Below are 13,268 nucleotides of genomic sequence, written 5' to 3'. Positions count from 1 at the left end.
CCTGCCCACATCCCTGGCCCAAGAGGAAACTGTATAAGGCCTCTGGGCTCCCGTGGGGGAGGGCCCAGGAGCGGCAGGACCCCTGCCAGAGACACCGCCGGACCATGAAGGAAACAGACCGGATAAACAGTTCTCTGCACCCAAATCCCGTGGGAGGGAGAGCTAAACCTTCAGAGAGGCAGACAAGCCTGGGAAACCAGAAGAGACTGCTCCCTGCACACACATCTCGGACGCCAGAGGAAAAAGCCAAAGACCATCTGGAACCCTGGTGCACTGAAGCTCCCAGAAGGGGCGGCACAGGTCTTCCTGGTTGCTGCCGCTGCAGAGAGCCCCTGGGCAGCACCCCACGAGCGAACCTGAGCCTCGGGATCACAGGTAAGACCAAATTTTCTGCTGCAAGAAAGCTGCCCGGTGAACTTAAGACACAGGCCCACAGGAACAGCTGAAGACCTGTAGAGAGGAAAAACTACATGCCCGAAAGCAGAACACTCTGTCCCCATAACTGACTGAAAGAGAGGAAAACAGGTCTACAGCACTCCTGACACACAGGCTTATAGGACAGTCTAGCCACTGTCAGAAATAGCAGAACAAAGTAAAACTAGAGATAATCTGATGGCGAGAGGCAAGCGCAGGAACACAAGCAACAGAAACCAAGACTACATGCCATCATCGGAGCCCAATTCTCCCACCAAAACAAACATGGAATATCCAAACACACCAGAAAAGCAAGATCTAGTTTCAAAATCATATTTGATCATGATGCTGGAGGACTTCAAGAAAGACATGAACACACCTAGGGAAACACAGGAAAACATTAATAAACAAGTAGAAGCCTACAGAGAGGAATCGCAAAAATCCCTGAAAGAATTCCAGGAAAACACAATCAAACAGTTGAAGGAATTAAAAATGGAAATAGAAGCAATCAAGAAAGAACACATGGAAACAACCCTGGATATAGAAAACGAAAAGAAGAGACAAGGAGCTGTAGATACAAGCTTCACCAACAGAATACAAGAGATGGAAGAGAGAATCTCAGGAGCAGAAGATTCCATAGAAATCATTGACTCAACTGTCAAAGATAATGTAAAGCGGAAAAAGCTACTGGTCCAAAACATACAGGAAATCCAGGACTCAATGAGAAGATCAAACCTAAGGATAATAGGTATAGAAGAGAGTGAAGACTCCCAGCTCAAAGGACCAGTAAATATCTTCAACAAAATCATAGAAGAAAACTTCCCTAACCTAAAAAAAGAGATACCCATAGACATACAAGAAGCCTACAGAACTCCAAATAGATTGGACCAGAAAAGAAACACCTCCCGTCACATAATTGTCAAAACACCAAACGCACAAAATAAAGAAAGAATATTAAAAGCAGTAAGGGAAAAAGGTCAAGTAACATAAAGGGAGACCTATCAGAATCACACCAGACTTCTCGCCAGAAACTATGAAGGCCAGAAGATCCTGGACTGATGTTATACAGAGCCTAAGAGAACACAAATGCCAGCCCAGGTTACTGTATCCAGCAAAACTCTCAATTAACATTGATGGAGAAACCAAGATATTCCATGACAAAACCAAATTTACACAATATCTTTCTACAAATCCAGCACTACAAAAGATAATAAGTGGTAAAGCCCAACATAAGGAGGCAAGCTATACCCTAGAAGAGGCAAGAAACTAATCGTCTTGGCAACAAAACAAAGAGAATGAAAGCACACAAACATAACCTCACATCCAAATATGAATATAACGGGAAGCAATAATCACTATTCCTTAATATCTCTCAATATCAATGGCCTCAACTCCCCAATAAAAAGACATAGATTAACAAACTGGATACGCAACGAGGACCCTGCATTCTGCTGCCTACAGGAAACACACCTCAGAGACAAAGACAGACACTACCTCAGAGTGAAAGGCTGGAAAAAATCTTTCCAAGCAAATGGTCAGAAGAAGCAAGCTGGAGTAGCCATTCTAATATCAAATAAAATCAATTTTCAATTAAAAGTCATCAAAAAAGATAAGGAAGGACACTTCATATTCATCAAAGGAAAAATCAACCAAGATGAACTCTCAATCCTAAATATCTATGCCCCAAATACAAGGGCACCTACATACGTAAAAGAAACCTTACTAAAGCTCAAAACACACATTGCACCTCACACAATAATAGTGGGAGATTTCAACACCCCACTCTCATCAATGGACAGATCATGGAAACAGAAATTAAACAGTGATGTCGACAGACTAAGAGAAGTCATGAGCCAAATGGACTTAACGGATATTTATAGAACATTCTATCCTAAAGCAAAAGGATATACCTTCTTCTCAGCTCCTCATGGTACTTTCTCCAAAATTGACCATATAATTGGTCAAAAAAACGGGCCTCAACAGGTACAGAAAGATAGAAATAATCCCATGCGTGCTATCGGACCACCACGGCCTAAAACTGGTCTTCAATAACAATAAGGGAAGAATGCCCACATATACGTGGAAATTGAACAATGCTCTACTCAATGATAACCTGGTCAAGGAAGAAATAAAGAAAGAAATTAAAAACTTTTTAGAATTTAATGAAAATGAAGATACAACATACTCAAACTTATGGGACACAATGAAAGCTGTGCTAAGAGGAAAACTCATAGCGCTGAGTGCCTGCAGAAAGAAACAGGAAAGAGCATATGTCAGCAGCTTGACAGCACACCTAAAAGCTCTAGAACAAAAAGAAGCAAATACACCCAGGAGGAGTAGAAGGCAGGAAATAATCAAACTCAGAGCTGAAATCAACCAAGTAGAAACAAAAAGGACCATAGAAAGAATCAACAGAACCAAAAGTTGGTTCTTTGAGAAAATCAACAAGATAGATAAACCCTTAGCCAGACTAACGAGAGGACACAGAGAGTGTGTCCAAATTAACAAAATCAGAAATGAAAAGGGAGACATAACTACAGATTCGGAGGAAATTCAAAAAATCATCAGATCTTACTATAAAAACCTATATTCAACAAAATTTGAAAATCTTCAGGAAATGGACAATTTCCTAGACAGATACCAGGTATCGAAGTTAAATCAGGAACAGATAAACCAGTTAAACAACCCCATAACTCCTAAGGAAATAGAAGCAGTCATTAAAGGTCTTCCAACCAAAAAGAGCCCAGGTCCAGACGGGTTTAGTGCAGAATTCTATCAAACCTTCATAGAAGACCTCATACCAATATTATCCAAACTATTCCACAAAATTGAAACAGATGGAGCACTACCGAATTCCTTCTACGAAGCCACAATTACTCTTATACCTAAACCACACAAAGACACAACAAAGAAAGAGAACTTCAGACCAATTTCCCTTATGAATATCGACGCAAAAATACTCAATAAAATTCTGGCAAACCGAATTCAAGAGCACATCAAAACAATCATCCACCATGATCAAGTAGGCTTCATTCCAGGCATGCAGGGATGGTTTAATATATGGAAAACCATCAACGTGATCCATTATATAAACAAACTGAAAGAACAGAACCACATGATCATTTCATTAGATGCTGAGAAAGCATTTGACAAAATTCAACACCCCTTCATGATAAAAGTCCTGGAAAGAATAGGAATTCAAGGCCCATACCTAAACATAGTAAAAGCCATATACAGCAAACCAGTTGCTAACATTAAACTAAATGGAGAGAAACTTGAAGCAATCCCACTAAAATCAGGGACTAGACAAGGCTGCCCACTCTCTCCCTACTTATTCAATATAGTTCTTGAAGTTCTAGCCAGAGCAATCAGACAACAAAAGGAGATCAAAGGGATACAGATCGGAAAAGAAGAGGTCAAAATATCACTATTTGCAGATGACATGATAGTATATTTAAGTGATCCCAGAAGTTCCACCAGAGAACTACTAAAGCTGATAAACAACTTCAGCAAAGTGGCTGGGTATAAAATTAACTCAAATAAATCAGTTGCCTTCCTCTATACAAAAGAGAAACAAGCCGAGAAAGAAATTAGGGAAACGACACCCTTCATAATAGACCCAAATAATATAAAGTACCTCGGTGTGACTTTAACCAAGCAAGTAAAAGATCTGTACAATAAGAACTTCAAGACACTGAGGAAAGAAATTGAAGAAGACCTCAGAAGATGGAAAGATCTCCCATGCTCATGGATTGGCAGGATTAATATAGTAAAAATGGCCATTTTACCAAAAGCAATCTACAGATTCAATGCAATCCCCATCAAAATACCAATCCAATTCTTCAAAGAGTTAGACAGAACAATTTGCAAATTCATCTGGAATAACAAAAAACCCAGGATAGCTAAAGCTATCCTCAACAATAAAAGAACTTCAGGGGGAATCACTATCCCTGAACTCAAGCAGTATTACAGAGCAATAGTGATAAAAACTGCATGGTATTGGTACAGGAACAGACAGATAGACCAATGGAATAGAATTGAAGACGCAGAAATGAACCCACACACCTATGGTCACTTGATTTTTGACAAAGGAGCCAAAACCATCCAATGGAAAAAAGATAGCATTTTCAGCAAATGGTGCTGGTTCAACTGGAGGGCAACATGTAGAAGAATGCAGATCAATCCATGCTTATCACCCTGTACAAAGCTTAAGTCCAAGTGGATCAAGGACCTCCACATCAAACCAGACACACTCAAACTAATAGAAGAAAAACTAGGGAAGCATCTGGAACACATGGGCACTGGAAAAAATTTCCTGAACAAAACACCAATGGCTTATGCTCTAAGATCAAGAATCGACAAATGGGATCTCATAAAACTGCAAAGCTTCTGTAAGGCAAAGGACACTGTGGTTAGGACAAAACGGCAACCAACAGATTGGGAAAAGATCTTTACCAATCCTACAACAGATAGAGGCCTTATATCCAAAATATACAAAGAACTCAAGAAGTTAGACCGCAGGGAAACAAATAACCCTATTAAAAAATGGGGTTCAGAGCTAAACAAAGAATTCACAGCTGAGGAATGCCGAATGGCTGAGAAACACCTAAAGAAATGTTCAACATCTTTAGTCATAAGGGAAATGCAAATCAAAACAACCCTGAGATTTCACCTCACACCAGTGCGATTGGCTAAGATCAAAAACTCAGGTGACAGCAGATGCTGGCGAGGATGTGGAGAAAGAGGAACACTCCTCCATTGGTGGGATTGCAGACTGGTAAAACCATTCTGGAAATCAGTCTGGAGGTTCCTCAGAAAATTGGACATTGAACTGCCTGAGGATCCAGCTATACCTCTCTTGGGCATATACCCAAAAGATGCCTCAACGTATAAAAGAGACACGTGCTCCACTATGTTCATCGCAGCCTTATTTATAATAGCCAGAAAATGGAAAGAACCCAGATGCCCTTCAACAGAGGAATGGATACAGAAAATGTGGTACATCTACAGAATGGAATATTACTCAGCTATCAAAAACAACGAGTTTATGAAATTCGTAGGCAAATGGTTGGAACTGGAAAATATCATCCTGAGTGAGCTAACCCAATCACAGAAAGACATACATGGTATGCACTCATTGATAAGTGGCTATTAGCCCAAATGCTTGAATTACCCTAGATCCCTAGAACAAACGAAACTCAAGACGGATGATCAAAATGTGAATGCTTCACTCCTTCTTTAAATGAGGAAAAAGAATACCCTTGGCAGGGAAGGGAGAGGCAAAGATTAAAACAGAGACTGAAGGAACACCCATTCAGAGCCTGCCCCACATGTGGCCCATACATATACAGCCACCCAATTAGACAAGATGGATGAAGCAAAGAAGTGCAGACCGACAGGAGCCGGATGTAGATCGCTCCTGAGAGACACAGCCAGAATACAGCAAATACAGAGGCGAATGCCAGCAGCAAACCACTGAACTGAGAATAGGACCCCCGTTGAAGGAATCAGAGAAAGAACTGAAAGAGCTTGAAGGGGCTCGAGACCCCAAAAGTACAACAATGCCAAGCAACCAGAGCTTCCAGGGACTAAGCCACTACCTAAAGACTATACATGGACTGACCCTGGACTCTGACCCCATAGGTAGCAATGAATATCCTAGTAAGAGCACCAGTGGAAGGGGAAGCCCTGGGTCCTGCTAAGACTGAACCCCCAGTGAACTAGTCTATGGGGGGAGGGCGGCAATGGGGGGAGGGTTGGGAGGGGAACACCCATAAGGAAGGGGAGGGGGGAGGGGGATGTTTGCCCGGAAACCGGGAAAGGGAATAACACTCGAAATGTATATAAGAAATACTCAAGTTAATAAAAAAAAAAATCTGCAGAGCAAAGGAGAAGCGTAAGCACGTGCATGTGCAGCTGAGGCACTGTGCTCGGGTGGCAGTGTGAACACACTGGAGCAAAGTCCGAGACAGAAAGAGAAAGCTTGCTTGTACGAGGGTCTTAGAGGTCGTGTACTTGTGGGAAAGTAGACCTCAGAGACAGAGTTCCTGCAGAATGGGGTCAGACCTGCTCCTCACGGGCACAAAACAGGAGCTACAGAAACCAGGAAGGGAAGAGGGGGAGGCCTGGGAATAGGACAGACAGATGTTGTTTTCTGGTTACTGTACATTAGACCAAAACATCTCAGGAAATGAGGACAGTCGTTGAAGACTGATAGACCCCTGGATGAGAATAGGGATTATTAACTGCCCCACCAGTACTGGAGCTACACTCAGAGCCGGTGCTCCTGAACCAGAGAGCAGTCTATCCAGGCCTACCTGGCATTAAACTGTCTCAAAAAAGAGAGGGGAAAGTCTCACCCGGGAAAAGGTCCTAGAACCAGGGTCAGTGAAAGGATCCATCTTCAGGGGCAGCATAGGTAGCGCCAAGCTCAAGAGCATGCTCCCCTGAGATCATGTGTACACCTTGGAAAGTCAAGCTCTGAGGTAAAGAAAGCGCACAGAGGTTGAGTAGGTATCACTCTCTCTCTCACAGCTCTCATTGCTCACCGCTCACTGCTCACCAGCACTTCTTTGAAGAGGGCGCTCTCCTTGGCAGGCAGCTGAAAGCAGGGCTCACTGCGATGGGGAGGCCTGCTGGAGTGGTGGAAGCCCTGAGTCCCACAGCAGCCAGCAGGTGGTGGTGGTGGTGGAGGTCAGATGGCATAGACGGTGTGGTGAAGGCAGCAGCTGAGATCTAATTGTGCGTGTGGAAGCAGCGGTGGATGTAATAGAGGTGCGATCTCGGGTCTAGAAGTGGTGTTCATCTTCAGTCCTCCTCACCACAGCCAGCGTGAGTGGGCAGGCCATGGCGAGTGACTGCGCCCTGGGCCCAGGGTGGACTAAGAGCAAGGAGGCCGGAGCGCCTGGCTCTATCCCTCTCCTCCACAGCCTTGCGCGACTGTGATGGCGACCGCACCCGGGTGCCAGGCACAGGGCAATCAATATCCTCACATGGGGCATCTGAGTCACAGCACCAATGTTAGGATTTAAATCTTAGCCTGTGCCTGGACAGAACACACCCAGACAACATCCTTCCCTGAGGAGAGGTTTAATGAGAGAAGAGGAGTAGGATAATGTTGTTGTAAAAATATAAAAAATAAAAAGGTATGGTTGTCTTTTGCCTTGCTAGGTTCAGCACCATGGTGCCCCAAGATATCTGCTAGATATCTTGACGGAAACACATAACAACTCTGCAGGGGCCCAGTGTCTCCTGCCGCAGCACACTTGGCTACATTTAAATTGTCACATAAAAGAAAACACAACACAATAATGTTTGACTCAATTGGTAAGATATAATTGCCCACTGAAACATGCAAAGCCCAGTACCATCCATCCCTTAAGAACATTAATAACAACCTGTAAATACACAGAGCAGAATTTTAACGTCAGCCTCCATCGTCCTGCCACAGCTTCTCCCTCTCCCTCCTGTCTCTTCCTTTCCTTTCCAGTCTCCTCCTCTTCCTTCAAACTTCTCTCCCGCCCATCCTTCCTTCTCCTCCAATGACAGGCCTCCTTCTCCGGCCCCTCACCAGTATTTTACAAATTCAATGGGGAGAAGGTTCTGGTGAAGTCACCAGATTCCTGAGTAAGAGACTAGGCAGCTGTCTTTGGGGCAGTGAAATTAGCATCAAAATACAGATAACTCCGGGGCAAACCACAACAGGATAAGAGAGGAAAGGTGGCTGGCCGGCCAAGGGCATGTGGTACGATGGGGGAAGGGGGTAAGAACAAAGAAGAGCAAAGAGTAAGAAGAGAGGGTAAGAGAAAGATGAGGGGGCAAGCAGCCCCTTGTATAGTGTCAGGCAAAGCTGACTGTTGCTAGGCAACTGTGGGGCCCAGGTAGCTGTGGAAGTGGAGCTTAGACAGAATACCAACAACTTCTAGTAGGGTGGCTCTGTTTCTGTCTCTTTCTCTCTCTCTAGTCACCATTCTAGAATGTGTGTGTATGTGTGTGTGTGTGTCTGTGTGTGTGTGTGTGTGTGTGTGTGTGTGTGTGTGTGTGTGTGTGTGAATGGATGTTTATTGAGTATTTCTTTGTTGGGAACATTCAAAATTCATACAGGAATCATTCCTTCAAGAGTATCAAGATATCTAGAAATAGGCTTAACAAGTCTGCTATAGTAACTTCCTCAAAGTCTAAAGTAAAGTCAGCAGGCACACATGCATACAAAAAACAATTCATACAAGAAGACAGAATAATTTACTTGTGTAGAAATTACAGTATTATGCACCAGTAAGAATAATTGTGTTCAAATCAATTCTTTGAGCTAAATAAAGTATCTCAGTAAGTAAAGTTAATTTTAAATCAATAATTTTCTTACATTAAAATATAACCAATTGAAATATAATGTAAAAATTAAATTCCTAATGGCCTACCTATCCAGACAAGTAGTAAGAGATACAATTGGCAGATTGTAAGAGTTGGACTTCAGGTTGACGACAGTGGGTAGCTGTCATATGACATGCTGTCCTGTAGACTCTAGCTTCTTGTAATATTCATATCATCTCCTGGGGCCCTTGTATAAAAGGGGGATTTCTGGTTTAGTAGATGTAGAATGGGGCCTGAAATCTCATTGCTTTAATAAGCTCTCAGATGATGTCAGTAATGCCAATTAAATATTCTCGCTAGAGGAGCAAGGGTTAGAGGACATAAAGCACAAGTAGAGAAAAGCTAAATGAAACCTTATTACCAGCCTAATAGTAGAAAGCAAAGTTTTAGCTGGATTTTGTAGAGAATGAGGACCTATCAGAAAGATCAGAAAAAAAAAAGCTGGACTTCAGTAAAACTATCAAGTAGTGTTCAAGATGACGCTTGAAAACTAGATTGAATAGCATTTCTAAACTATGATAAACATCTGCATCCCTAGCCAGTTCTTGAGATGAGAACCAGAGAACCTGTTTCCTTTACAACTTAGTTTGACATTTTGGAACCACAGTACCTCACAGCACAGAATTTCTCCATGTCCACTGAGGTTCACCAAGGAGTAGTACTTCAGCAGACCATGCTGTAATTAATTTATTATAGGTGACAGGTAGACATGACAGATATTGAGATTTTAATTCAAGTATTAAATCTAAAAATCTAATAGTCAATTAATAGTAATGGTTAAATGGGTTTTCTCTTTTATTTTTATGAAAGCAAGGATTTTATTTCTTCCCTCCTTTCCTCATCATAATATGTTGTACTACCAGAAACCTGGACAGCATCCTTAACTACTGCTTACCAAGTCACTCATGAAGTCAGTATGTGGTGCGTGTTTCCCTTCTTTTGGGTTTGCTGGTGTGAGACTATTTCCTGTGTTTTCCAGCGTGTAGGTTTCCTGAAGTTGCAGTTTTATTTCTAGTATCTTTTGTAGGGCTGTATTTGTAGATATATATTTTATGAATTAGAATTTATCTTATTTTTCCATCTATGATGATTGAAAGGTATTCTGGATATTGTAGTTTGGGCTGGAATCTGTGTTAGCTTACATGGAAAGATACTAAATAACCTTACATCAGAATAGTCAAAAGACAGGAACACACACACACACACACACACACACACACACACACACACACACATCACCACCACCACCACCACCACCACCACCACCATCATCATCATCAACAACAACAAAAGAATAACAGGAATTGACAATCATCAATCTTTATTATTTCTCAATGTGAACGGACTCAGACAGATGCCAGCCCAAACTACCATATACTCTCTTAGAGTCTATAGGACATCTGTGCTGGCTGTTCTGACTTTCAGAGTCTCAATTGAGAAGTTTTGTATAAGTCCCATAGGTCTACCTTTATGTGTTACTTGATCTTTTTCCCTAAAAGCTTTAATGTTCCTTCTTGGTTCTGTATGTTTATTATGTGATAAGGAGACTTTCTTTTCTGGTCCAATCTCTGGTATACTGTAAGCTTCGTATACCTTGACAGCTATCTCCTTCTTCTTTAGGTTAGGATTGCTTCCTTCTATGATTTTGTTGTAAATATTTTCTGAGCCTTTCAAGTGGGATTCTTGTTCTTCCTCTTATTCTTTGACTTGCCTTTTCATACTGTCCCAGATTTCCTGGATGTTTTGTGTCAGGAATTTTTAGATTTAACATTTTCTTTGACCAGTATGTCTATTTCTTATAACTTCTTTAGTGCCTGAGATTCTCTCTTTCATTTCTTTTATTCCATTGGTGATGCTCAAATCTACAATCCCTGTTCATATCCCTAGAATTTCTGTTTCCAGAATTCCCTTAGTCTAAATTTCTCTGAGAGGTTTATTTATTTTCTCCAATTTTGTGTTTGTCCTTTCCATTTTGGGGCTTTTTAAATTGGTTGTTGTTGTTCTTTGTTTTCTGGGTTTTTGTTGTTGTTGTTTTGTTTGTTGTTTGTTTTTGTTTGTTTGAGGGATTTTTTGGTGTTTGATTTTTGGTTTTGGCTTTGGGTTGTTTTAATTTTTGTTTTTGTATTTTGAGACAGCGTTTCTATGTATAGCCCTTGTAGAGTTGAAACTCTCTCTGTAGACCATACTGGCCTTGAACTCATGTAGAACAGTCTGTTTCTCCCTCCTGAGTGATGGAATTAAAAGCCTGAGCCACCATGACTGGCCTTTCTTTGATTTTTTTTAACGGATTTATTCATTTCTTCTTAAGTACTTGTATGAGCTTTGTAAAGTTGGTTTTAAGGTGGTCTTCTGCTGTTCCAACTGTTTTGGAATACTGAGGACTTGCTATGGTAGGATTTCTGGGCTCTGTTGGTGACATATTGCCCTTTCTATTGTTGTTTGTGTTCTTTACTGGCATCTGGACATCTCGGTTTATGGTCATTATTGGTCAACGTGCCCACTTCTAGGTTTGACTTTGTTGGATGGGTATTTTAGGTCTTGGTTTCTGTTTCCTCTCTAGTCTGGCCTGTGTAGCTTGTGGTTGAGCAGGAGGCTGTCCACCTGAGTTGGGAACTTCTAGTGCCTGCAATATATGTAATTTCACAAATTTGCATGTTATCCTTGTACAGGGGACCTGCCAAACTTCTGTACATTATTCAAATCTTCTTATATGTGCTGCTGAAGTGAGTACTGCAAAGAATTTTTTTGAGACCTAAAATCCACCAACAAATGAGATTAAATTGCAAAGATTTCAATCTAGGCTTTCTACAGAACCACTTTCAATACTTTCAGCTCATGTATGCATAGTGTCTTTAGCTGCATAGTGATTTCTAAGCAAGAAGATCTCACAGGGAACTCAGCTCTGATCATTTTAATCTCACCAGTGAGCAATGGGCAAGCAGCAGTGTTCCCTGTCCACTTGCTCAGTTTAGGAGGTCCCATTAGCATGATTCTGTCTTGTTTAGCAAGAATTCAGAAAAACAGCTTAATTTGTCTATGAGGTCTTAGCCCTTGAACATAATTCCATGGAAGAGAGTTTTCTGAATAATTTCCCACTATCACATTTATCATATATAATATTCATATTTTCCCACAGGAAGACTATTGTTTCTGGAAACTGCAATAAGTTGGATTAAGGGAGAATGACTCATATATCAATTATTTGACTCCTTTAGAAAACATCACTAGGTTCTAGCTATGTAACAGTCTCTTGTTAACTAAAAATATCTCTGATTTGGTACCAAACTCTATTGTAAAGAAAGGTGGTGCAAGAAGCAGTAGCATCCAGGGTCCAGGCATCCTTTGTCAATCATAGTCTCCTAATGAGAGCACAGCTGTACCTGTTTCACTCATTATCTTCAATATGTTGAAAACTGTTTACAATAAAAACTTTAAAAACTAATCTTGTCTCATGGTTTACTGTTCTCAAATGGGACTATGCATCCCATTCCTCTGACTGGAAGCCAGTAGATTTTGTTGGAGTCCATAAAGCCTTCTCCTTCTGGGAATGCCAGAATCTTTTAATTTCATCATTTTTCTGCAGAATTAATTTCTAAAATTCTTTATTCAGAAAAGCAGAGAGACAGTAAGACTTATTCTGATTACTGATCAGCAAATCTGGGCTCAATCTCAAATTCAGCAACATCTGCATGGCTGGACAATCCAACATCATTTCTCTGCTCATGAGCTGCCATGCCTTTCAATATTGTCTCTTGGTCCTGGCTGTGTTCTTTCCTGATGGATTCCATTAAATTTATAACCATATTTTCTACTTTTGAATCATGTTATGTATCTAGGATAAGATATTTTGAATTTCTTTCAGGTCTTCAACATATATCAGATCAAGTTTCACTTCTGTTGAATGATAAAACAGAACAACGAACAACAAAAGAAAGAAAAAACAAAGGCCACCTGAACTGTCACCTCAACTACAGTGAAAGATTCTTAAAACCAGTATAATCAGAGTTGTAGCTAATGCTCATTTCAGTTTATGAAAAAATGAAAATAAAAACTATTTTTTTTGTTTTATGACTATTACAAGAAACTCATGTGAGGATTTAGAAGTTGTGTTGTTTGTTTCTTATAGGTTATTTTACCAAAAGTCAGAGTAATTTTTGGGTTTTTATGCCCTACTCTCAGTGACGGTAGAGAGCTGTATAGTTAGCATAATGAAAAATCCAAATCAAGTTTTTAGATACGTTTAAATTTTAAATTAAGTGACAAAGTATTCATTCCATAAATCCTACAGGGTAAAATGTGATGCTTTCATCCTATGTATATATTGAAACTATTTATATTAAGCTAAATAGCATGTCTATCACCTCAGGTAAGCTTTTCAATTAGAAGCTAAATATATTCTGAAATGCACAGATCTTTGTTGCCTCCTGGGTGATAGAGGTTGTAGACTTATCCCTGCTTACTGGAACCTGGTGCTCTTTAGCTCA

The 13,268-nt window shown here is 40.8% G+C and overlaps 1 protein-coding gene, 1 non-coding gene and 1 pseudogene across 12 annotated transcripts in view; 1 reads left to right on the top strand and 2 right to left on the bottom strand.

The window, feature by feature from the left end:
• Positions 1–13,268, top strand: part of Magi2 (membrane associated guanylate kinase, WW and PDZ domain containing 2) — a 1,487,762-nt gene that overhangs the window by 279,749 nt on the left and 1,194,745 nt on the right.
• The window catches only part of Lmnb2-ps1 (lamin B2, pseudogene 1), a 118,091-nt pseudogene that overhangs the window by 10,259 nt on the left and 94,564 nt on the right, over positions 1–13,268 (bottom strand).
• On the bottom strand, positions 11,409–11,515 carry Rnu6-543 (RNA, U6 small nuclear 543). Its single transcript, XR_015687294.1, has one exon. It is a non-coding gene; the product is annotated as a U6 spliceosomal RNA (small nuclear RNA).

Source organism: Rattus norvegicus, chromosome 4 (assembly GCF_021556685.1).
Source record: "Rattus norvegicus strain SHRSP/BbbUtx chromosome 4, alternate assembly SHRSP_T2T, whole genome shotgun sequence".
Lineage (NCBI taxonomy): Eukaryota > Metazoa > Chordata > Mammalia > Rodentia > Muridae > Rattus > Rattus norvegicus.
The sequence above is the reverse complement of the archived record's forward strand: the minus strand, read 5'-3'. Positions and strand labels throughout refer to the sequence as shown.